A 24,240-nucleotide genomic window follows, 5' to 3' on the forward strand; every position below is an offset into this window, starting at 1 on the left:
ACATGATCTCTGATTCTTAACATGAACATGGATACATGAAGACATGACAAAAAATACATATATACAAGCTTTTCTTGGAAATAAGCATAATATCTCATATCTTGTATTATAGAACCCATGGGATGCAAATTATGGGTTTTCATAGATTAGGATTAATTAAACGAAATTAAGACTAATTAAACAAAATTGCAATTGAAATATAATATATATCATGGTTCAAGTGTCTAGGGTTTATCATGAATATACCTAGAACTCTAAACCTAGTGTGTGTAAACATGGAATATTGAAACATGGGGTAAAACAAGGATGTTCCCACACGTGGATAGCATCTACATACCTGCTAATGTTCTAATTTCCAGCAAAAATCTGATCTTGGAAGAAGAATCCTAACCCTTGGTCTTGAATTCCTATAATTGGGTTTTCTTGAAAACCCTATGTTAAGAGCATGAGTTTCTACTTAAGATTCAAGGGAAATTAATGGAATTCACTTAGGATAGTGTTAAGAGGTTTACCTTGATGCTTGGAGAAGTTGAGAGTAGACGGTTTTCATGCTAGGGCTTGAGAGGAATGGAAATAATGAAATAAAACTGAATTCCCGTTCTTTTAACGTCTCAGTCGCAACACCGTTACGGACCGTGTTATGGTCTGTAGCACATGTTACGATCCGTAACATTGAACCGTAACATGGGCCAAAATTCCAGCGAACAACTTAGTTTGGAGGTCAGGTTACGGTCACCTGTTACGGTCCGTAACGATGAACCCTCATTTGGTATAAAAGTTACCAGATGGTGATTTTCCAAGCGTGCCTGTTACGGTATGAGAGACGGGCCGTAACACTACGGGCCATCCCTTGGAGGTTAACATATTTTCGATTCTAACACTCTCCTTCTTGGGTTTCTAACCTCCTGAGTCATGGATATGGTTTAGTACAGATTTTACGTGGTGTTACAATATCTCCCCCTTGGGATCATTCGTTCTCGAATGATGTGTCGTGGTTAAGATTGGGACTGGACATGGCTTGAATATATGAATGTGAAAGAAACTTGACATGAAACATGGGACATGAAATGACGTGATTACATGGAAACTTGAATACCGAAGCATGAGATATGAGACATGAGTGCCAAGATGCGAGGCATGAGCGTGAAACATGAGACATGACGTGAGAAGGACTATGGAAGTTTACCTTGAGCGTTCTCTGCTCGCTCTTCGAACAAATGGGGGTATCTGGATTTCATATCCTCTTCTGCTTCCCATGTAGCCTCTTCAACTTTCTGGCTCATCCACATGACTTTCATTGAGGCTACGTCCTTTGTTCTCAACTTGCGAACCTGACGATCTAGAATGGATACATAGATCTTCTCGTAGGTCAGACCATCCTTAACCGTTACAGTATCAGCAGGAACAACCAATGACGGGTCTCCTACACACTTTCTCAACATGGATACATGAAACACTGGATGTACAACAACCAACTCTTGTGGCAACTCAAGTTCATAAGCTACCAGACCGACCTTTCGCAGGTTTCTGTAAGGTCCAAATATCTGGGGTTGAGCTTCCCATTCTTGCCAACTCTCATAACACCCTTCATAGGTGAAACTTTAAGAAACACCCAATCATTAACTTGAAATTTCAAATCCCTTCGCTTCACATCTGTGTAAGACTTCTGGTGACTCTGAGCTATTTTCAAACGCTCTTGAATCAACTTGAATTTTTCCATAGCCTGATAAACCAAATCTGGTCCTAACAATTCTGCTTCACCAACTTCAAACCAACTAATTGGTGACCTACACCTTCGCCTATACAGAGCTTCGAATGGTGCCATCCCAATGCTAGCATGATAACCGTTATTATAGGAGAACTCAATGAGAGGTAAGTGATCGTCCCAATTACCTTTGAAATCTAGGACACATGTTCTCAACATGTCCTCAAGAGTCTGAATAGTACGCTCTGCCTGGCCATCTGTCTGCGGATGAAAAGCTGTGCTGAGATTCACCTTGGTAACCAATCCTTTCTGAAAGGATTTCCAGAAGTTCGCTGTGAACTGAGCACCACGATTCGAAATAATAGAAACTGGGGTCCCATGCAATCTGACAATTTCCTTAACATATAACTTGGCGTAATCCTCTGCTAAATCTGTGGTCTTGACTGGCAGAAAGTGTGCCGACTTAGTAAGCCGATCAACGATTACCCATATAGAGTCATGCCTCCTAGCTGAACGGGGTAGACCTGATACAAAGTCCATGTTGATCATTTCCCATTTCTATACAGGAACATTAATATTCTGAGCCAAGCCGCTAGGCCTCTGGTGTTCGGCTTTCACTTGTTGACAATTTGGACACTTAGCTACAAAATCTGCCACACTCTTCTTCATATCATTCCACCAATAAATCTACTTGAGATCGTGGTACATCTTAGTGGAACCTAGGTGAATGGTATACCTGGAGTTGTGAGATTCTAACATGATTCGCTCTCTGAGTCCATCCACATCTGGAACACATAACCTGCCTCGGTACCTTAAGGTACCATCATCTCCTTTTTGTTCAAAAGCCGTCGTCTTATACTTGTGAATCCCCTCCTTTAGCTGCAACAAATAGGGATCACTAAACTATTTCTCCTAGACTTCAACGACTAAAGAGGAAAAAACTTTATTCTGAACAACCACACCACCATCCTCGGAGTCCAAAAGTCGATCTCTAAGACTGGCCAAACGGTGAACTTCCTTGGTCATAACTTTCTTATCTTCGTCAACGTGGGCCAAACTCCTCATGGAATGCCAACTAAGGGCATCAGCCACGACATTTGCTTTCGTCGGATGGTAAAGGATATCCACATCATAATCCTTAAGCAATTCGAGCCATCTCCTCTATCTAAGATTCAACTCCCTTTGCTTGAAGATGTACTGCAGGCTTTTGTGGTCTGTGAGAATCTCAACATGCATTCCATACAAATAATGATGCCATATCTTAAGTGCAAAAATCACGGCTGCCAACTCTAAATTATGAGTTGGGTAATTCTTTTCGTGAACCTTGAGTTGACGAGATGTATAAGCTACAACCTTACCATGCTACATTAAGACCCATCCAAGACCAACTGCCGAAGCATTACAATAAACCACGAACCCTTCGGTTCCTTTGGGTAGCGTCAAAACTAGAGTAGAATTTAGTGTCTTTTTCAATCTTCAAAGCTTCGCTCACAAGCATCTGACCATTGAAACTTAACCTTTTTTCTCAGTCAACTTAGTCGACGGAGCAGAAATAGAAAAAAATCCTTCTACAAAACGCATATAATAGCCTGCTAGACCCAAGAAACTTCTTATATCAGAAACTGAAGTGGGTCTGGGCGAACTCCTTATGGCATTAATCTTCTGAGAATCAACCTTAACGCCTTCACCTGAGATCACATAGCTTAAGAATGCCACTAACTTAAGCCAAAACTCACACTCCGAGAATTTTGCAAAATGTTCGCGATCCTGAAAAGTCTGCAACACTATTATGAGATGCTCTGCATGTTCAGCCTCACTACGGAAATACATCAAAATGTCATCAATGAACACAATGACGAATAGATCGAGATAAGTATTGAAGACTCTGTTCATAAGATCCATGAAATTAGATGGCGCATTTATCAACCCAAATGACATAACAAGAAATTGAAAGTGACCATAACGGGTTCTGAAAGCGGTCTTCGGAATATCGACTTCCTTAACCTTTAACTGATAGTACCTTAATCTGAGGTCAATCTTGGAATAACATTGGGCACCCTGAAGTTGATCAAATAAGTCATCTATTCTGGGAATAGGATACATGTTCTTAATGGTGACTTTGTTCAACTGGCGGTAGTCAATACACATGCGTAAGGTACCATCCTTCTTTCGGACAAACAAGATTGGTGCACCCCAAGGTGAAACACTGGGCCTAATAAATCCCTTGTCAAGAAGGTCTTTCAACTGGGCTTTTAACTCTTTTAACTCTGCTGGAGTCATTCTGTACGGCGGAATAGATATCGGCTGAGTGTCGGGAAGTAGATCAATTCCAAATTCAATCTCCCTTTCTGGAGGGATTCCTGGAAGATCTTCGGGAAAGACCTTGGGAAATTCATTTACAACTGGGACGGACTGAAGAGTTGGAGTCTGGGCATCTGAATCCCTAATTCGAACTAAGTGGTAGATATAACCCTTGGAAATTATTTTTCTGGCTTTAAGATAGGAGATAAATCTACCCTTGGGTTCTATTGAATATTTCTCCCATTCTATGACTGGCTCATTAGGAAACTCAAATATTACAACCTTGGTTCTACAACATACTATGGCATAACATGAAGCTAACCAGTCCATACCCATGATCATATCAAAATCTACCATTTCTAACTCTGCTAAGTCAGCTATAGTCCTACGGTGATGGACTAACACTGTGCAACCCCTATAAATACACGTAGCTATGATTGACTCACCCACTGGAGTGGACACCTCAAAGGGTTCATGTAACTTTTCTGGTTCAAACCCAAATTTCTTAGCAACAAAAAGGGTTACATATGATAAGGTGGATCCTGGGTTAATAAGGGCATATACGTCAAAAGTGAAGACCGTGAGTGTACCTGTGATAACATCTACACGAGCTTTTGTATCCTGACGACCTGTCAACACATACAAATGGTTTCGCCTACCGCTTGCGTTTCCGGACTTAGCTGCATTGTTCGCCTGCTGGGCTGATTATTTCGAGGGACTGCTGAATTTATGGACTGCGCCACGTTACCTCCGGTACCTTGGCTAGCTGACGGACAATCTCTATGGCCACAACTATAGCATATATCCAAACCTATACCACACTCACTTGGGTGTCTCTTATTACACTTGCTGCATAGTGGGTTAGTATAATTTGACTGACCCACACTTGCCTGAAAGTAAGAACTTAATGGCTTGAAATTCTGCTTCTTGTCATTAAGGAACTCTGGAACTGGGGCACTTGCTGTGGATGGGGAAGGTCCTACTGACCTGTTCTTAAAGAACTTTCTGTTTCCATTACCGTTGAACTGGCCGGTAGACTTGACCCTCTTGTTGAACTCCCTGTCTTTCTCTTTCTGCAAGGCTTTCTCCTTTTTCATCCTTATCTCATTCCCTTGTACGAAAGAAACCATCTTGGAGATAGTCATCCCCCTATTTTGTGCAGCAATATTGGCCCCATCATACAAATAGGAATCAAGACCTCTAACAAACCTTCTCACCCTTGCCCTCATGTTGAGTAGCATATGCGGTGCATGGTTAGCCAAACTAACGAACTCCAAGTAGTAGTCCTGAACTGACCTACCATTCTTCTTAAGCTTCAAGAACTGCTCAGCCTTGGCCTCTCTGACTTCTATTGGCATGAAGTGGTCCAGGAATGCGCTTGTAAATTCATCCCATGTAGCATCAGGTGCACCCTCACCTTGGGATAATTCCCAAGATTCATCCCAAGTGTTAGCAATGCTCTACAGCTGATAAGCTCCAAAAGTGGCTGCTTCAGTTTCTGTAACTGACATAATCCTGAAAATTTTCTGAAGAGCATCAATGTAGTCCTGAGGGTCTTCATCCTTCTTTGTCCCCGTGAAGACTGGGATTCATTCTGAGAAAATCTTTTGTATTACAAGACTCTCCATTATTCCCTGAACAAGACCCAAATTCCTGACGTTGGGCCTGAGTTGCTACCAGCTGTGCGTGCATGTTGATAACACTCCTAACATCCCCATCTGAAGCACTAGGAGGTATAACTGTAGGGGCAGTTGGAGCTGTTGTCTTAGTCGGAACGGTCTCTTCGTGAGCTACTTCTGTGGTAGCCCTCTGGCTGGTGGCTGTGGCCTTTCTGGTGTATTTCCTTTTCGCAGACACTTTCTAAAAATATGTACATGAACGAATTAGAAAGACATCCGGAGAGGACTGCTCTAACTGCATGATCTAGAGTATGAAAGAAGTGAGACAATCCTAAATGTCTTGGTGGTCAACTGTTTATACGTGTGGGGCCCTCACACCTATAAAAGTGATCCCGCTGGACACGGTTTCATAGACTTCCTAGGGAAACTGAACCTAGGATCTGATACTAAGTTTTTCACGCCCGAACCATCGCCTAGGCGTAACACGGCACTCGGTGCCTGACTGCAAGTGACCGAGTGAACCACATGGTTTGCTGAATCATCATGAGGCATACATGAGCAGAAATATAACATGAAACATGATGGGCTTGAAGAAAATACATGAAGTCACAATAATCTGTAAAATACTTATTTAAAACATAAACGCGGATAATGTCATAACTGAGTCAAAATGGCTAACTGACTCTAAAAGTCTGACATGACATACTGGCTTGTCTAGTCTATGAAACCTCTAACATGAGTCTGAACATGAAAACATACTTGCTGGGACAAGGCCCCCAGCATACCTTTAGATGCAAAATCAAATAAAGAAAGACAATATCTACCCGGATAAGATGGGGCTCACCAATAAATGGGTACGTGTAGATCCTAATGAGTAGAGGCGTCGTCTTGTAAATCAGTACCTGCATCGTGAAATGCAGGCCCCTAAGGCAATGAAAAGGGGACGTCAGTATTTTGAATGTACTGTATGTAAACACATGAGAGAAATAAGCAGGCACACAATATATAGACATGAAACCGAAACCGAACATAAATGCAGAAACTGAACATGAACATGAACATGAATACTGAAAACATGAAATAATCTGTAACTGAGATGAAGACCTGAAAATAACTATAATGTCGACATGAACCACCACGGGGAGAAACATGGAGTCTGATCTCGGCCCGATCAGCTAAGCCTTCTTGTACCGTGCTAGGGTACAAGACATGCATGGATCCAAAATCTCTCAATGGGGAAAACATGAAGGAATCGTCCTAACTGGGCGGAGCGATCCTTATGCTACGTTGGCATACGTAGTTTCAGGCTATCTGAGCCTTCTCGGTATTAATACAACTCCCGAACATGAAAGATAACTGAAGACATGATCTCTGATTCTTAATATGAACATGGATACATGAAGACATGACAATAAATACATATATACACGCTTTTCCTGGAAATAAGCATAATATCTCATATCTTGTGTTATAGAACCCATGGGAGCAAATTATGGGTTTTCATAGATTACTGACTGAGTCTCAATCACCAAAATAGTAAATTGAGACTAATTAAATGGAATTACAACTGATAATATAATATATATCATGGTTCAAGTGTCTAGGATTTATCATGAATATACCTAGAACTCTAAACCTAGTGTGTGTAAACATGGAATACTGAAACATGGGGAAGAACAAGGATGTTCCCACACGTGTATACCGTCTACATACCTGTTAAAGCTCCAATTTGAAACAAAATCTGATCTTGGAAGAGGAATCCTAACCCTTGGTCTTGAATTCCTATAATTGGGTTTTCTTAAAAACCATATGTTAAGAGCACAAGATTCTACTTAGGATTCAAGGGAATTTAATGGAATTCACTTAGGATAGTGTTAAGAGGCTTACCTTGATGCTTGGAGAAGTTGAGAGGTGAGGGTTTTCGTGATAGGGCTTGAGAGGAATGGAAATAACGAAATAAAACTGAATTCCCGTTCTTTTAATGTTTCAGTCGCGGCACCGTTACGGACCATGTTACGGTCCATAACACATGTTATGGTCCGTAACATTGGACCTTAACATGGGCCAATATTTCAGTGAACAACTTAGTTTGGAGGTCAAGTTACAGTCACCTATTACGGGCCGTAACACGTGTTACGGTCTGTAACGATGAACCGTCCTTTGGTCCAAAAGTTACGAGATGGTGATTTTCCAAACGTGCCTGTTATGGTATAAGAGACGGGCCATAATATATGTTACAGGCCGTCCCTTGGAGCGTAACACATGGTTTTCTGAACTAAAACATATTTTTGATTCTAACACTCTCCTTCTTGGGTTTCTAACCTCCTGAGTCATGGATATGGTTTAGTACGGATTTTATGAGGTGTTACAGATGCCTACCAGTACTGTTGTTTGTATTGACATGCACTTGCTACATTATTTTATGAATGCAGAGTACCAGGTCTGATCTACTTCTTTTACCCGTGGCTGCTCGACTCTTTAGCTTCCTCTCGAGTTTCAAAGATGAGCATGGCGTCCCCTGACGTTGAAGACTTTCCTATCATATGTCTTACTTTTATTTCAGAGACATAGACATTATGTATTAGTATTCCAAACTGTATTATTCTCCTTAGATGCTCTTGTATTATTCAGACTAGACCCATGGGGTGTTTATTGTCTTCCGCACTTTTACTACTATATATATGTCATGAGACTTACATATTTGTGCTATTCAGCGGTTTTAAATTCATTCTTCGTGTATTCATTCATTGTTGGGTTGAGGGTTTGCTTACTGAGGTGGGAAGGTAAGTATCTGCACGACCTATGGAAAATGGGTCGTGACAGTTGTGCTGATGAAAATCCTCCGTTGGCAAAGATCCGAAGTCTCGTCTTTCTGTTGGGGAAAGATCCGGGACGAGTAGCATGTAGACTTCATGAGTCACCTTGGGTTGTGCTGTCGAGGCGTGGAGGTTTTCGTCCGGAGTACCTGTGTACACAACATTGCATGGCATTGCATTTACATTCATACATTATTGCATTGCATTGTATTATGGCTATTTGGTGATGATCTGGTGACTTGCTTGTGTTAATCGGATTGTGATTGGATATGTTGCGACTTGGCATACTGGGGTTTAGATGCTACAATCTAGGTGATGACGTGTATTTTTTTCCGATTGTGTTTGACTTATACTTGATGATTTATCTGCTTATCTTACTTTATTGTCTGAATTATTCTAGCTATACTTAGTCGGCCTATGATACCTACTAGTATTGTGGTTTTGTACCGACCTGCACTTGCTGCATTCTTTTATGAGTGCAGAGTTTCAGGTTAGATTTTCTTCCATCTCCCGCGGCTGATAGTCGTTATCAGGACTACCTTGAGTCTACAGGGTGAGCACGAGATGTTTGCTGCCTTGAAGACTCTTCTTATTTATGTCTTACTTTTCCATTCTGAGACATACACAGGTTATTATGTATTATTATGTTTCCAGACTTGTATATTTCGAATTCTAGATGCTCTGGTATGGATTAGACCAGATCCTAAGTGTATTTCATTTTCCACACTTTTCTATATTATTATCGTCATATTTACGTGATTTATTAGAATTATTTATTTACGCCTTTATTATCATTGGGTTGAGGGTTCGCTTACAGAGGTGGGAAGGGTAAGTGCCCGCACAACTTAACCAAGTTGGGTCGTGACAAGTTGGTATCAGAGCCCTAGGTTACTCGGTCTATAATATAAGAGCGTGTCTAGTAGAGTCTCGTGGATCGGTATGATGAGCTATGTACTTATCTGCGAGAGGCTACAGGACATTTAGGAAATATCATATTCTTTCATTCGTTTGTGCTACTTTATTCTAATTGGTATCTGGAACAATCAAATTGGTATCTGACTATTATCTCTTCTCTTACAGATGGTGAGGACTCGAGCTACTATAGCTCGAGGTCAGGTGCTAGAGCCCACAGCTGCAGCTAGCACTAGAGGGCTAACGATAGCCCGAGGATGTGGCAGAGCTAAAGGGGCTCCTGTGGTAGGACAACGGCGCGAGAGATCTCCATCTCCATCTCCAGAGCTTGAGGATCAGTAGGATGCAGACCAGGCCATGGAGGATGGTGTGGCCCCAGCACGGACACAACACGAGATTACTTTTGACCAGACTATGCAGGATACTATGGCAAAGGTCTTACTCTATCTACATGCCTAGCAAGCTATCGCTGGTGTTACTTTTTACACCTCGCACTCTCAGAGCATGAGCATGTCACGTACTTAACTATATTAATGGAGTATCATAGATGTTCCATGAAGTTTTGGAACGTACAAGCCATGAGAAGTTCGTAACAATGAAGTAAAGGATGAATTACGATCTCGTAAGTCGTAACTGGGAAGGAAAACCTTGAAACCAAAGGACATGACCATTATCAAGTATGATTAATGATAAATATCATGTATGGAGAGTTTTAGAAGATTCCGGGACCAAGCAAAGCGAAGAAAATAAGTTTGTTGAAAATTTGGAAAAACAAGTTGGCAGAATTATGGACAGAATTTTGGCACCTATAAAAAGGCCTCTACACTTCATTTTAGTCATTTTTCTTCAACTCCATAATCCTCTAGAACTCTCCTAACCTCTCCACACCTCTCTAGAATTTTCCACATTTCTCTCTCCACTACAAGAATATTCTTGAAGTCTCTCCACCATTCCAAAACATTCTATACCATCACAAAAGAGGATTAAACTCCAAAGCCCCAAGATAAGTCATGGAGAAGGATTGTTCTTGTCTCCACTTAATGTTGTGATAAATTTGGTCTTGGAAGAAGTTGAGTGGGGTGAAGTTCTTCTAGTGTAAGGTATGTTCTCCATCCTATTTCTCATGATTAAGTTGATTTGAAGGTTTAGCAAGTCCTATAAAAGAAGAGAATCATAGTATAGAAGTTGCAAATTATTAAAGTGAACATGATGACTATGGAATGAATTTAAAAGGAGATTTTGGATTAATTTGAGAATAAATTGAATATAATTCTTTGATTATGGTATTGTGGATATTGTTATGGTTAGTTGAGAAATTTGAAAAACATCGTGTGGGATGTTTTGTGAAGCCTATTGGTGTTGATACTATGGTTGTGATGTTGGTATTGTTGTTGTTGTTGTTGGTTGTTGGATTGTGATTTCGGGCTAGGCATATAAACAGGGGTGGTGCTACACGAATTTCGGCAGATTCTAAACGGAATTAAATTGAAGGCTTAAGATGAGCATATGACATTGAGCCTAATAATAGTATGAATGATTTATATGTAGATTTACGAGCTTGGAAGGATAAATGTTGAACGACTAAGGCGACCGAAAGGTATGTTAAGGTTCGTCCCTTTCTTTTAAAGGCATGATTCCTATGGTATGATTCCATAAGTGTTTCCATAACCTACTTGATTTCAAAAGCTAGAAGTTTATGACTCTTAAAGCTTCTTATGATGTTAAAAATGAGAATGTTTTTATGAGGATTACGTTGAGGATGATTTTATGCTTAAAGGTCTCAAATATGATTTCAACGATGATGTAAAAATGTTAAGCTATTTCACGATTTTCTCGATTAATTTCATTGTTGTTGTTGATCTCACCTTATAAATAGTTCCACCAAGGTGGGATAGAGCGATAGTTTTTAGTTGAACTCCTATGCATACCATGAGTATAATATATGTATATAGCTATTTTCTGACATTACAGAGTTCTATTATTTCATTTTGATTATGCACTGCACTCATTTTCATTCTTCATGTATATATAAGGCACAGTTGACAGGGGGTGACACTGTGACCTTTGTTGTATATATATAAGGCACAATTGACAGAGGGTGATGTTGTGACCTTTGTTGTATATATATAAGGCACAGTTTACAGGGGGTGACACTGTGACTTTTGTTGTGTGTATATATGGCACAGTTGACAGGGGGTGACGCTATAGCCTTTGTCGTGATGTGTATATGTATGGCACAGTTGACAGGGGGTGACGTTGTGGCCTTTGTTGTGATGTGTATATGTACGACACAGTTGACAGGGGTGACGCCGTGGCCTTTGTTATGATGTGTATATGTATGGCACCGTTGACAGGGGGTGACGCTGTGACCTTTGTTGTGGTGTGTATATATATGGCACAGTTGACAGGGGTGACGTTGTGGCCTTTGTGGTGATATTTCTATGGATATATGTGTTTCTTTGATATAGCTGTACTGATGCATTTATTTTGCCCATTCATTGACATGTCTCAAATGTTTTCTAGGATTTTATGTACATGTTGATTTCATGCCTTACATACTCACTACACTATTCGTACTGACCCCCTTTCTTCGGGGCTACGTTTCATGCCCGCAGGTACAGACACTCAGTTTGGTGATCCTCCAGTTTAGGACTTCAGCTTAGCTGCTTGGAGGGCTCTAATGTTCCGGAGCTCGAGTCGTTTTGGTACAGATCCTTTGACATATGATTTGTTATACTCTTAGAGGTTTGTAGACATATGTGGGTTGCGTATATACGATTTGATCAGCTATGCAGATGTAGTTCATTTTGGATATTCCCGTGCATAGTGGCAGCCTTATCGGCTTGCATATTTTGTTATGTGTGGTTAGCTATGGCTTCTCAAGAGACAGGTTCTTTTTGATGTATGATATGATGAGTTTACAGCGTGCTTTTACAGATTTCCATATTATTTCCAGTTTCGGTCGGATCATATCGAGCAGGTTCGTATACGGGTGTCCAGTTCGGGCACTGGTCATGGCCCATCGGTTTGGGTCGTGACATTACTACTCCTGGCGGAGGTTCACAGACCAGAGTTGGGGCGTAGACGCTCTAGCATAGACCTACTTGGGTAGCACACCCTGTTGCATCTATGGCTCCCTGTATTAATGCAGTGCCAGCCCCTGGTGATGAACTTAGGCCCATAGAGGGCGCTGCTATGACCATGTCTGGTCAGGATCTTGTTGGGAGGTTTTGAAAGTTGGAGCAGCCGAGGTTTTCGGGTACTTCTTCTGAGGATGCTTATGAGTTCATCTTAGATATGCATGACTTGCTACATAGCATGGGGATCATAGAGACCCATAGAGTTGACTATGTGTCCTACCAGTTTCGCAGCGATGCGAACACTTGGGTTAGGCATTTTGTGGCTTGCAGACTTAATGGTTCTCCTTCCCTGACTTGGACTCAGTTCTATCAGGCCTTCCTCGAGAAGTATGTGCCCTGGTCCTTGAAAGAAGCACGTAGGGAGGAGTTTCTACATCTACAATAGAGGGGTATGACTGTGGAGGCATATGTGACTCATTGTTTGTATCTAGCCCATTACTGCACCCCTTTGATTCCTACTGAGCCTGACAGCAATAGGCATTTGGGTAGTGGGTTGGTCGGACCTTTCTAGATTTCTTGCCTTCAGATAGAGGCTATGGGGGCTTCCTTCTAGTCCATCGTCGAGCATGCTTCTTAGGTTTAGGCCCCCAAGGACCGTGCATATGGAAGTGGTGGCGACAAGAGGCAGCGTTAGACTGGGAGTTATAGGGGTTCTAGTTCGAGAGGTGGTGGTCAGTCTTCTAGACCGTATTAGCCATATTCTGGCTGGCCTGTGCAATCAGCTCTGCAGGCTGCCTCCAGTGAGCCACCCAGACAGAGAGCTCCTGAAAGTTTGTTTTCTCCACTAGTACATAGGGCTGTTTCATCTGGGTCCTCAACTTCAGTTTATCAGCCTTCGTCCCCTCTGATATGTTTTTCATATGGAGAGGTTGGACATATTGCTATGAGATGTTACCGACCCAGACGGGATTATCATCCATAGAGGACTCCGACATAGTCTGGTGGTCGAGGTGGTGCTTCTCAGAGGAGCGGCGCTCAGTCCGGCCGCGCTAGTTCTCAGGGTTCTAGAGGTGGATCCCAGGCAGCTAGAGGTGGGTCCCAGAGTGAGAGAGAGGGATCTCATATTGGATGTGGTGGGGCCCATTGTTACTCGTTTCGGGGTAAGCCCGAGGCAGAGGCCTCAGATTTTGTGATTTCAGGTACCATTTATGTCCGTCATAGAGCAGCATCTGTGTTATTTGATCCTGGATCCACCTATTTATATGTATCTGCATTTCATGCCATTGGTTGGGATTTGACTTATGTATTGATCTGGATCCGGGCATTCGCCCTATTTTTATTCCGCTATATTGTATAGCACCTGAGGAGTTTGAGAGAGCTTAAGGACCAATTGCAGGATTTGTTGAGCAAGGGGTTCATTAGACCGAGTGTCTCCCCTTGGGGTGCTTCTATGTTATTTGTGAAGAAGAAAGATGGGACCATAAGGATGTGTATTGATTATCGCCAACTGAACAAGGTTACTATCCGAAACAAGTGCCCTAGGCCTCGTATTGATGATATATTTGACCAGCTTTTGGGTGCTTCAGTGTTTTCGAAGATTGACTTGCGTTCAGGCTACCACCAGTTGAAGATCAGGGCTGAGGATATTCCGAAGACAGCCTTTCGGATGAGATATGGCCACCATGAGTTTCTAGTTATGTCTTTTAGGCTTACCTATGCCCCGACTGCATTTATGACTTTGATGAATGACATCTTTTGGCCATTCCTTGACTCTTTCGTGATTGTGTTTATTGATGATATCTTGGTGTATTCTAAGAGTAGAGAGGAGTATGAGAGCCATCTTCTTACTATTCTTTGGTTGTTGAAGAAGCATAGCTTGTTTGCTATGTTTTCTAAGTGTGAGTTCTGGTTGGAGTCTGCAGCATTCTTGGGCTACATTGTGTCTAAGGATGGGATTATGGTTGACCCATAGAAGATTAAGGCCAAGGAGGTCGTGATTGATCCTGAGGGCATTTTGAGGATTACGGGACGCGTGTGCATTCCTCGTGTTGGTGATTTGATTCAGTTGATCTTGTCTGAGGCTCACAGCTCTCACTATTCAATTCATTCGAGGGCAACTAAGATGTACCGTGATTTGAAATAGCACTATTGGTGGCGTCGAATGAAGAGAGATATAGTGGATTTTGTGGCTAAGTGTAGGAATGTCAGTAGGTAAAGTATGAGCACCAGCAACCCAGCGGAGTACTTCAGAGGATGCCCATTCCCGAGTGGAAGTGGGAGAGGATTTCCATGGATTTTGTTGTGCGTCTTCGGAAGACCCTGGGCAAGTTTGATTCTATTTGGGTGATAGTTGATCGGTTGACTAAGTCTGCTCACTTTGTTCCGGTTCAGATTGCTTATACCGCAGAGAAGTTAGCCAAGTTGTACATTCAGGATATTATGAGATTACATAGGGTTCTTATTTCTATCGTATCTTATCGGGGTACTATCTTCACTTCCCACTTTTGGAGGGCTTTTCATGAGGAGTTGGGTACCCGATTGGATCTCAGTACCGCTTTTCACCCCCAGACCGATGGCCAGTCCGAGCGGACTATTCAGGTGCTCAAGGACATGTTGAGAGCTTGTGTTATTGATTTTGGCGGTCATTGGGATCAACACTTACCATTGGCAGATTTTGCGTAGAACAACAACTATCATTCGAGTATTGGCATGGCGCCTTTTGCGGCTTTATATGGTAGGAGATATAGATCTCCAGTTGGCTGGTTTGATGGGTTCGAGGATCGACCTTGGGGTACGGATCTATTGAGAGAGCCCCTTGATAGAGTGAGAGTTATTCAGGCCAAGCTTTTGGTAGCTCAGAGTCGGCAGAAGATGTATGCAGAACGGAAGGTCCAAGATCTAGAGTTTGCTGTTGCTGACCAGGTTTTATTAAAGATGTCACCCATGAAGGGTGTTATGAGGTTCGGGAAGAGGGGCAAGTTGAGTCCTAGGTATATTGTCCCATTTGAGATTATAGACCGTGTGGACGATATAGCTTATGAGTTAGCCCTGCCGCTAGGCTTGGCGGGAGTTCATCCGATTTTTCATGTTTCTATGCTGAAGAAGTACCATGCTGATGGTATTTACATTGTTCGTTGGGATTCGATATTACTTGATGAGAATTTGACCTATGAGAAGGAGCCTATTGCGATCTTGGATAGGCAGGTTAAAAAGTTGAGGTCGAAGGAGATTGCTTCTATGAAGGTGGAATGGAAGCACCGTCTTATTGAGCAGGCTACTTGGGAGACTGAGTCCGACATGCGTAGTCGATATCCTAGTTGTTCGTTGATTCAGGTACTTCCCTACTCTTTTTCCTTCTTCGCTCGAGGACGAGCGATGATTTAATTGGTATTTGATGTAATGACCCGCTTGGTTGTTATAGTCTTTCTGATACTTTCGCCTCTTTTCGATCTTGGTTAGCTCAGTTTTGACCCGAGGGGACCGTTGACATGCTTCTCAAGGTGCCTAGATTTGATTCGGGTCATTTTTCTGAAATTTGAGCTTAAAGCAAAAAAGAGTTGACTTAGGGTTGACTTTTGGGAAAACAGACATTTTTCAAAAATCCGTCGATTTCGAGAGGTTAGGATGGTCGTTTAGAACTTGTGTGCATACCTGGTTTGGTTCCCCATGCACTCGGATGCATTTTGGGACTTGGGCCTGGAAATTGGAATTGAGGTATCGGGGTTGAGTTGGTCAACGAGACCTCCGTTGGAAATTTCGAGGCCACGGGTGCATTCGTAACGCGTTTTTGTGTGGACCTGTGTAGGTGGTTTGTGAGCAGATGGCCTCGGGAGTTAGTTGAGACTTGGAAAATATTTGGGATTTCTGGTACCTGGTGTCCGCCCGAGCGGTACCAGTACTGTCCCAACGGCACCACCATAGCGGTGCGATAGCCGCTGGGGCGGCCAAGCTTCATTTTCTCCTGACCGTCTTGACGGTCTGAGAGGACATCAGGGGGGTGACGTCGTGGAGGTCCCGATGCCATCGTATCGGTATCGGGCTTGTTATTTTCATTAAGTGTGTATTAAAAAAATCCCTTAGTCTATCATTTATCACCATTATGAAAATTGAACTCTTAGGAACTGTTCTAGACAATTCTTGGGGAATTTTTTTTGTGGTATGTCCTTCTAATCTCCTTACTAATTCATTAGTCCTAACCATCTTAGAATCCCTTTTTCCTTGTTAGTTCATTAGTAATGGAAGATTAAAGTAGGTATTATGGATATTCTACCCAGGCTTTTAAATGATGATATTGATTGGGTTTATGCTAGATTATGATGTATTTAAGGTAGTTAATCATATATCTTCCATTGTTAGTGTTGAATTCTTGAATCTAAGAGTTAGGGTTTATACCCAAAATAGGGGGTTTTGCTTGGATTTCGAATTTGGCTGAATCCTTGAGTTAATTTAGAAATTAGTTGATGGGTTTTGATCACCTAGTGATTAATTGGATATTTTACACCCGAATTTCCTGTTTTGACCTTGTGGGCCCCATTTCCCCAAATTCTAGGATTGGTTTTTGACGTAATTTGAATGATAGCAATATATGTACGATCTTCATGATTTCTAATCTAGATTTCGAATATGCCTAGACTTTCTTAATCTTGAGGCTCAACGGAAGGGCTAGGCTAATGAGTGATTGTTGGCGTATTGCTGTTCGTCCATCTAGGTAGGTTATGGCTTACCCTTGGTGAGACTTCGTATAGTGAAGCATATATTTAGATGATATTGTCGGAGACAGCATGTAAGCCTCCGGGTATGAAGTTGGGTTGGATACTGTCTTAGGTTGGTCCCTGTTGTGTTATTGGGGCTAGCCACCCCGTTGTGTTGTGACTTGATTGTTCTATTATTGTTGGCTTGATGCCGCGTGGTTATAGTAGATATTGGATACTATTGATAGATCTTGTTCATGATGTTGTGGTACCTCACTTGTTGACATTTAATTACAAGGATAGTGTTTGATATGACTTGTGTATTCTTTCATGATATTGTTAGCGTACCCGTGTTTGATACTTGAGACATACATTGCACGCATTCTCATCCTTCATGATATACTATTGATACATTGTTGATATTTGATGAAACACTGTGATGAGCTGGGCTTGACTTGGATAAGGGTGACCTGAGAGTCTGATATCTGATAGTTGTCTCGGAATCATGGATTGAGTGAGGTGCATGGACTCTGTTATATCCCGTGTTTTTGTGTATTTGGAAAATTTGAAATAATGTTGACTTGTAAGAAATAAGGTCATAATTAATTTTATTCAACATATGAGTTGTTCATGAAAGAAAAATATTAGTGAGGAAGTGTTGAGGAAGGCTAGGGGCAAAATTGGAATTTTGGAAAACTAGTTCGGGAATTACAAAATAAGATTTCCAATGAATTGGGCTCAACACAATAAAAGAAAAATTTAGGCCCAATTTGCTAAGGGTGGCCGGCCATGTGCTAGCCCAACCCATAAATTAATTACCCATGTGATAATTTATTAAAGGGGCTTGTCATATATATCTCTAAATAGAAGTTTCAAGAAGATAAAATCAAAGAGAGACCAAGAACAAAAGAAAAAGGCCATTCGGCCGAGTACCAAGGAAAAGAAAAAAAAAATTCTAGCCATCAACTTTCAATCCAAAAATCTTACTCTTCTTGAATTCTTGTTAAGCTCAGGACGCTCTCCAACGCGGTATAATTAGTTGAGCGAGAAGACTACGTTGCGGCAAGTTGAAGTTTGAAGAAAAAGGTAAGAATTAATCCCTCTAAGTTATGTTATGAAGGCTTACCTATATTGTAGTAGGTAGATATGAGTAGAAATCATAAAAATATAGAAGTTTGCATATTGGGTGTACATATATGCATATAGCCGTACATGGGTATTAATGTATAGATGGAATGAGTTGAATTTTGTCGTATTTTAGTTGTGGTTATTGTGGATTTTGTATTGGAGATGAAAGTTGAATGAAATTGGTTGAAGTGAAAAAAAAGGGGGGTGTTGGCCGTGTGGTGCATAGTGGTGGAATGAAAATGAATTAATTTTGTTTTTAATATGTTAGTTGTGACCCTTATGATGTAAATGAAGGTTAAATGGGTTAAGTTGGCATGGAAATTGATTGTAGAAGATTATGTCATTTTAATGTGATTTTATATAGTTATATGTAATTACGAAAGTAAGATGTTAGAATGTGAATTATTGTTATTGTTATTGATTTTGGAAGAAGACAATGTGATTTGGTAGTTTTGTTACAATTGTGGAGGTTTTGGATAGAATATGGAATTGGCGGGAATGCTTGAATCCATGAGCATTGCTTGAAATGTTATTGAATTATGTTTGAATGATCTTGAATTAGTAAATGAATATGGAAATGTTGATATTAGCTTGAAATTGTGAAGTTGGAATGGAAGTTGTTGAACTATGTAGAAAGGAAGAATAGTTGTGTTATAATATATTCAGTGATGATTATTGATGCTCTTGGTATTGTGGTGTTGTTGTTGTTGATATTTTTGGCCGAGCAAATTCTCGGGGATGTTGAATTTATAGGGGAGGTGCTGCCGAAATTTCGGTAGACAAATATTAATTTAAGTTGAATTCTTAGAAGCTATAACTCACAATTGGTAAATGTGACCAAATTGTAGATTTTGGCGAACTTGAGACTTGATTTTGGAGACGTATAGGAGGCGGAAAAGGTATGTAAAGCTATCCCTTTCCTTCTTTTGGCATGTCCTAGATGTACTAGGTTTGGATTTGAGCCTCGGGGATTATTCCGTTCGTAGAAATCTGAGTTTACTTTTGGTATTATTTCATTCAGCAGAATTGAATTAGAACCTTTGTTTTGTTGGAAAGAAATGTTCAAATATCCATAATTGTCATGAACGTAACTGAATCCCCTTGAAACTTTCATAGGTGACTTCATAGGGTCTAATGTTCGTAAATCACATACGCCACCTCGACTTGACCCGAGGTGGGCCCACTAACTCCGAAACTCCTTCATTTGCCCTAATAGACTTATCTTTGTACGATATCGGAAAGAGACTTTTACTTATGACTCTAGCTATTAAAGAATAATGTTTTGATTACTCCATGATATTCTGATTTACATTTTGAACTATGAATACGATTTCAGAAGTACTTTTGTGAGATAAACTCCGTATTGGTCAATTGTCCGGACTAGTTTGCCTAACGGGTTGTCATATGATTATATCCAGTTCTATAAATGTTTTGATATGTAAATTGCATTAGTTTCCGCACTACTCTGCTCGTGCCCATTGTTATGATATCGTTCGCCGGTTCCCGGGCCGGTTTTGTGATCGTGCGCATTATGACATATTCGGCAGTATGATGTGTTACGGTTCCCGAGACCTCGCCATAGGGCCGGGTACCGTTTGTGGAGTTATGCTGTGATATGGCTTATGATATGCTTTGATGATGTGATATGTGTGATGATATGTTATGATCGGGGTTGTACGGAGATTTGAATCTTTCCGGAGTATGCTGTGTTGTGGCGCCAGCGTCGGAGTGGCGACCACGTTCCTGAGCCCTATGCATGATTTCTTTTATTTGGATTATGTACATATGATTTCCGTACCGGTTTGATATACTGATTCGGTATTCTCTTCTTTACCTTTACTACAGTTATGGTTTGGATTTCTGTACTCTATGCTTTACATACTCAGTACATCTTTCGTACTGACCCCCTTTCTTCGGGGGCTGCGTATCATGCCCGCAGGTGCTGAGGTTCGTGACCCGACAGTGTAGGCCATACTTTCTGCTATTATAGAGCGCTCCTCTTGATCCGGAGCCTACATCTTGGTACATATCTTTTGTCATGTATCTGTTTCTGTATATATTTGGACTATTTGGGGTACGGCGGGGCCCTGTCCCGCCATATGTTTCCGTTTTGGTTTGTAGAGGCCTGTAGTCATATATGTGGGTCGAGGGTCCTACGTGTGTTTGTTCTGCTTATGATTTGTGTCTTAATGCGGTCCTACCTGTTATGGTGGCCATGGTGGCCCATATGTTTGTATATATGTATATGTTCGGCGATGTGTATTCCGCTGCCTCTTTTGGCTTAATGTGATATCTTTGCACGCGCGACCGCTTAAGATAATATTTGACTTCAAATCTGTTTAAAATAATTGACACGAGATCTGGGTTAAATTAAAATATGACAAGTTAGTATATAAGTCTGTTTGGGGTGTCCAAATAGGACATCAGTCGCGGCCCACGGAGCTGGGTCGTGACAAAAGTGGTATCAGAGCAGTTTGTCCTCGGGTTGTCTACAGGCCGTGCCTCGTAGAGTCTTGTTTGTCGGTGTGTCGTGCACCACATCTATATATAGGAGGCTACAGGACATTTAGGGTGTTACCTTTCTTTGAATCTTAGATCGTGCGATAGAGCTGTGCTATTAGGATGATTCTGTTCTGTTTAGTTGTTGTGTTTTTCAGTGATTCCTCCGAAGAAGGCGACGGCTGCCCAGAAGGGCAAGGCGGTGGTAGGAGAGACCAGCCAGGTGCATAGAGTTACTCGGGCTCGTGTTCAGGATTTGCCCGATGTCGTGCCCCAGTCAGAGGGTTCAGCTACACCACCACCGGAGGAGCCTGGAGCAGGCCCATCATTAGCTCCAGAGACTCCAGTGCCCGAGCCTCAAGCTCCTCAGCCAGGGGCGGAGGTTAGGACGTTGAGGGAGGCCGTACAGTTGTTGACGACTTTGGTAGCGGGACAGGCTCGCAGACGCGGGCCGAGAGGCGATGATGATGACAGGCGTGATAGCCTGAGGGTTCGTGATTTTCTGACATGTAGTCCCCCAGAGTTTTTCGGGTCTAAGCCCGAGGAGGATCCCCACGACTTCATTCGGGGAATGCGGCGCTCATTGGGACTGGTCAGGGCTTCAGAGACCGAGTCCATTGAGTTAGCCTCGCACAGGTTACGAGATGTTGCGGCTAATTAGCATGAGTCCTGGGAGCTGTCCAGAGGTGAGAGTGCTCCCCCAGCTACTTGGGATGAGTTTGTGGCCGCTTTTCTCCGCCACTTTTTGCCCCCGGAGTTACGGCGGGCGCGGGTTGATCGATTTTTACAGCTGCGGCAGAGGGGTCGGAGTGTCCGTGAGTATAATTTGGAGTTTGATTCTCTGGCTCGATATGCACCTGCGATAGTAGCGGATATGGCTGACCGGATGCACCGGTACGTGATAGGATTGGACCGCTACTTGACTGACAGCTGCATGGCCATGGCATCGCAGACTGATATGGACATCACCCGGTTACAGGCCTACGCGCAGGGTATGGAGGACCGGCACAGAGAGGACCGTTCGGGCAGAGATCGGGATAGGAGGCCGCCCAAGCGGGCTAGATCAGCAGGGTATTCTGGAGATTTCCGAGGCGGACAGCCTCAGTCACAGCAGTCAGGCAGATATCCTTCTCCGTCAGGCCGGGGTACACAGTCCGCCGGTAGACGGTTTGATGGTGCAGGACCGGCTGGGGCCGGTCATAGTTCCAGAGCATTAGGTTCGCAGACGACCAGGGGTTCCAGCCAGTCCAGACCACCCAGGCCCCGTTGTTCTTATTGTGGGAGATCGGACCTAGGGGAGTGCTACCGAGCCACAGGAGCTTGTTTTTCCTGCGGCCGTCAGGGCCATGTTATGCGAGATTGTCCAATGGCGAGTGGTTCTGGTAGTACAGTTTAGCCGACGGGATCAGCCGCTGGTTCCTCTTCTACTCCCTCAGCTATACGCCCTGCAGGGCGGGGTTTGCCGGCACCGGCGGGCCGCGGTCGAGGCCGTGGCAGTGTTTCAGATTCTAGCGATCCTTCGAACCGCATATATGCATTGGCTAGCCGCCAGGATCAGGAGGCTTCGCCAAATGTTGTCACAGGTACCTTATTGTTTTTCTCCCGATCTGTATATGCATTGATTGATCCTGGCTCTACTTTATCGTATATCTCCCCGCTCGTTGCTAGTAAACATGGAATAACACCCGAACCTATAGAACCATTTGAAGTGGCTACACCGGTTGGGGACTTTATTATAGCGAGGCAGGTATATAAAGATTGTTCTGTTATCATATATGATCGTTGCACAGCTGATTTGGTAGAGTTAGATATGCTGGAATTTGATGTCATTATGGCAATGGATTGGTTAGCTTCCTGTTATGCTAATGTTGATTGCTAGAAAAAGGTACTTCGCTTCCAGTTCCCAGGGGAACCAGTCATAGAGTGGTCAGGGAGTACAGCGTCGCCGAGGGGTAAGTTTATTTCATACCTCAAGGCTAAGAAAATGATTCAGAAAGGTTATATCTATCATTTGGTCCGGGTGCATGATACTAAGGCCGAGACACCTACGCTCCAGTCAGTTCCAGTTGTCAATGAATTGTCAGATGTATTCCCAGATGAGCTTCCAATCCTCCCGCCTGAGTGGGAGATAGACTTCACTATAGATTTGTTGCTAGATACGCAGCCCATATCTATTCCTCCGTACAGAATGGCACCTGCAGAATTGAAGGAATTAAAGGAGCAGCTGAAAGATCTATTGGATAAAGGCTTCATCAGACCCAGTACATCGCCCTGGGGAGCGCCGGTATTATTTGTTAGAAAGAAAGATGGGTCACTGCGAATGTGTATTGATTATCGACAGCTGAATAAGGTGACTATAAAGAATAAATATCCCCTCCCCCGGATTGATGATTTATTTGATCAGTTGCAGGGTGCCAAATATTTGTCGAAGATAGATTTGTGTTCAGGCTACCACCAGGTACGGGTACGAGAGGCTGATATTCCGAAGACTGCTTTCAGGACCCGGTACGGGCATTATGAATTCAGAGTGATGTCTTTTGGGCTGACTAATGCTCTAGCGGTATTCATGGATTTGATGAATCGGGTATTCCGACCGTTTCTTGATATGTTTGTGATTGTATTTATTGATGATATTTTGGTTTATTCACGATCAGCAGAGGAGCATTCAGACCATTTGAGGACAGTACTTGGCACACTTCGGCAACAGAAATTATATGCTAAATTTTCCAAATGTGAATTCTGGTTAACCTCTGTGGCTTTCTTGGGGCATATTTTCGGAGCAGATGGCATTCGGGTCGATACACAGAAAATTGAAGCTGTACAGAATTGGCCTAGGCCTACTACACCTACAGAGGTACGCAATTTTCTGGGTTTAGCCGGGTATTATAGAAGATTCGTGGAAAATTTTGCTTCTATTGCGGCACCATTAACGAAGCTCACTCAGAAAGCAGCAAAATTTCAGTGGACTGATGCCTGTGAGCGCAGTTTCTAGATTTTGAAGGAAAAATTAGTTACAGCTCCAGTTTTAGCTCTTCCTGAAGGGTTAGACGGGTATGTTGTTTATTGTGATGCTTCTGGTATTGGGATAGGTTGTGTGTTAATGTAGCACGGTCGAGTCATAGCCTATGCTTCCCGGCAGCTCAGACCGCATGAAAGAAATTATCCCACTCATGATCTGGAATTGGCCGCGGTGATTCATGCTTTGAAGATATGGCAATACTATTTATATGGGGTCCACGTTGATATTTATACGGACCATAAGAGCCTCCAGTATATTTTTAAGCAGAAGGAGCTAAATTTGCGGCAGAGAAGATGGCTTGAACTATTGAAAGATTATGACGTTGATATTTTGTATCATCCTGGGAAAGCCAATGTGGTAGCGGATGCACTTAGCCGCAAGTCCATGGGCAGTTTGACTGATGTGCAGCCTGATAAGAAAGAATTAGTTCGTGAGATTCATCAGTTAGCTAGCCTTGGAATCCGTTTGGC

Source organism: Lycium barbarum, chromosome 4 (assembly GCF_019175385.1).
Source record: "Lycium barbarum isolate Lr01 chromosome 4, ASM1917538v2, whole genome shotgun sequence".
In the NCBI taxonomy this organism is placed as follows: domain Eukaryota; kingdom Viridiplantae; phylum Streptophyta; class Magnoliopsida; order Solanales; family Solanaceae; genus Lycium; species Lycium barbarum.